Raw genomic sequence first — 3,696 nt, 5'->3', positions numbered from 1 at the left:
AATAAATAAATAAAACCTTTTTTTTTTAATTATTATATTACTGTTCTGGAGGTCAGAAGTCTGAAATGGGGTCTTACATGACCTTAATCAAAGTCTGCTTTCCTTTTGGAAGTTCTAAGGGCAGAATTTGTTTCTTGCTTCTTTAGCTCCTAGAAGCTACCCACATTCCTTGGCTCCTTACCTTATCACTCTGACCTCTATGTCCATGTATCATGTGTCTTTTTTTTTTTTTTAACTCTAATCATCTTATCTCCTTTTTATAAGGACCCTTATGAGTATATTAGGCCCACTGGATACTCCAGGATAACCTCTCCATCTCAGTATCTTTAACTTAATCACATCTCTATGGCCCCATTACCATGTAAAGTAACAGGAATTAGAAAATGGATATCATTTTAGCTCATCATTTGGCCTATCATCCCCCTTGGTGAGAACTGGAAGGCCAACCATGTCTTGATACCACAGTTTGCGTGTAACCAGAATGGACAGATGTATGAATATTGATCTGCTAGGCATCTCGGTCTACTAGGATCTATAGTTTCAAAATGTATTCGTATTCATCTATTTCAAAATGTTATATATTTGAGAGAGAGAGAGAGAGAGAGAGAGAGAAGGCACATACATGAGTGGGGGGAGGGGCAGAGGGAGAGGCAGATTCCCGCGGAGCAGAGATCCTGACGCTCAATTCCAGAGTCCTGGAATCATGACTTCATCTGAAGGCAGACACTTAACCAACCGAGCCACCCAGGTGCCCCTCAAAATGCACTAATATTCATAGGAGTATGTCAAGATAATTTTTCCTAAGTCTATCATTGTAATAATAATGATAATCTATAAAGCTAAATCTTCATGAGACTACATAATATATTCCAGCCAACGGTGGGAAAAGTATAACTAGCACCTGATCTGCCTCGCTCCTAATCTAGCCCTTATTCAATTTTACCACTTGTCCTGCAAGTTAGCAGAAAGTCATAGTCTTGGTCACACTGAGTTCCAAGAAAAGTAGTTCAACAGTATTCAGAAACAATGAGTCAGGAAGAAACAGAAACTCTAAATAGATCAATAACGAGTAAAGAGATTGAATAAGTAATCAGAACCCACCACACACAGAAATCCGAGAACCAGCTTTCCTGGGGAATTCTATCAAACATGTGAGGAATTAGCATCAACCCTTCTCAAACTCTTCTAAAAAAAAATTGAAAAGGAAGGAATACTTCCAAACATATTCTATGAGAATAGCATCTCCCTGCTATCAAAACCAGATAAGGATACTATCAGAAAGGAAAATTTTGGGCCAGTGTCCTTGATGAACATAGGTGTAAAAATTCTCAACAAAATATTAGCCAACTGAATTTTAAGGATTCACTGAAAGAATTATACGCCATGACCAAGTGGGTTTTATCCTTGGAATAGAAGGATGGGTCAACATATGCAAAGTAATAAATGCAATACAACACATTAAAAGAATGAATGATAAAAATCACATGATTTTTGCAATAGATATAAAAAACTACTTGATAAAATATATCTTTGCATGATAAAAACCTTCAACAGACTTAGTATAAAAGGAACATACCCCAATATAATAAAAGCCATTCACATTAGCTAATATTATGCTCAACATTAAGACATTCCCCTAAGATCAGAAAAAAGACAAGGGTGCCCACTCTCACCACCCTATTCAATATAGCACTGAAAGTCCTAGCCAGAGCAATCAGGCAAGACAAAGAAATAAAAAGGCCTCCAAATCAGACAGGAAGAAGTAAAATTGTTTTTTATTTGCAGGGGATATCCTTAGTTAAATATATTCCTGTCTTTTTATTGTTTTTGATGCTATTATGAATGGGATAGTTTTTATTTCTTTTCAAGATATTTCATTATTGGAGTCTAAAAACACAAGAATTTCCACATGTTGATTTTATATCCTTCAAATTCACTGAATTCATCAATTCCAATGGCATTTGGGGAATGTTCAGGATTTATATTTATAAGGAATGAGATATCTATATAACAAACTCTGCAAGACTTTGATGAAAGAAATGGAAGACACAATGGAGTAAATGAGCTCCAGAGATCTGAGGCACAGTCTCAATAATACAGACTACAATATTGCATGAGCATCCTCATGACAGCGTCGGCAGTTAGCTCGATACGAGCAGGAAATGGGACTGTTCAATTGTTGAAAAAGAAAGCAACCACCAACTACCTCCAGAATCCGAACAGCTGGGAAAAAACCCCAGGAACACGCATGCATGTTAAAATTTCCCTATAACCACTGCCCTCAAGGAACCTTTAACTTCATTATGATGTGTTGACAATATGGTTTTGACCCTGTTTGGGAGGATGGCTGTCATGACCATTCCAACAAGGACCATGTAGGGCTAAAATCTCCTCCCTCCAAGCGGTAAGTGGAGTCCCTTAGAGAACTGGAGGCCACCTCAGTCAGAGACCTTATAACCCTTGCAGTTTAAGAAACCACACATACCTCTGACCCCCTCGGCCCACTGTCTACCCTGAGAGTGTACTTTTTTGCCTTGACCATTGTTAAACGCTAGCTTAAGAGTTTGGCTACAAATTCTTTCTCGGTGAAACTCAAGAGTTGAGGCCAGGGAACTGGACTCTCTGCTAACAAACATGCTTAGACAGTACACCTGAGTTATCTTAACCACTAATGTGAAATGATAACCACATGACAGGATAGAGGTGCTAATCGTCACTGCGATGGCGATCATATTATAATTCATAAATGTATCAAATCACAATGTTGTAAACCTTAAACTTTTACAGTGTCATATGTCAAATATATTCCAGTTATTTATTTAAAAATTTTTTTGATTAAGTAAAAAAAAAAAAATAGACTAAAGCCTTTTTAGTGGGAGACTGCCATAGAAAGGATGCTCATGATGATGATGATACAGCTAAAAAGAAAACGACAGGCCCAAAATGGGGTCAGTTAGGCCAAGTCATCAATTTGGGGCTTAACACATAACCTACTTACACTTTATATTTGCCCCAGAAATGCAGTCTTAATGGGTCGGTCGGGAATTTTCTGGTAAGCACAGATGAGGTCATGTGTACATGGGCCCTCTCCACCACCCCAAGGAAGATAATCTGCATGAGACCCCCACCCTTCCCCTAAGGAAAGCTGACCTTCCTGAACCAATCCTGCCTTTCCTTTTACTAATAACTTCTTGTCCCCCCCACCTTCCTCTCCATGAAAACCTTCCATTTCGAGCAACTGTTTGGATTTTCCCCTCTGCTTACTAGAGAGGATGCTGTCCCAATTCATGAATCATTTAATATAGCCAAGTAGATCTTCAAATCTCTTTGGTAGCTTTTTTTTTTTTTTTTTGACAATATCAAAACTAATCATCTTTACCTACTCTCCACTTTTCAACCAAGCTAAATCCTACATCATTTCATTTATTTGTCCCCCCACCCTGGTGGACTTGTTAATTTTCAGTCTTTAACAACATATACGCATAATTGTATTTCCCATTTGGACTACACCCAAGTGCCTCGGTGCTGAGAACCACATATATCTTTTCACTGTAACCTGTACTTATTCCTAAAGAACTGAAGTATTTGCTGAAGCTGCAGAATTGAGTAATACCTTTTTTTTTTTTTCTTAAGTTAGTTTACTGAGTAAACATGCAGGTACACATTTTTTCTTTCTTAAGAAACGAGACTCCTTTA

This window comes from Canis aureus, chromosome 13 (genome assembly GCF_053574225.1).
Source record: "Canis aureus isolate CA01 chromosome 13, VMU_Caureus_v.1.0, whole genome shotgun sequence".
In the NCBI taxonomy this organism is placed as follows: Eukaryota; Metazoa; Chordata; class Mammalia; order Carnivora; family Canidae; genus Canis; species Canis aureus.
This window is presented reverse-complemented; position numbering follows the sequence as displayed.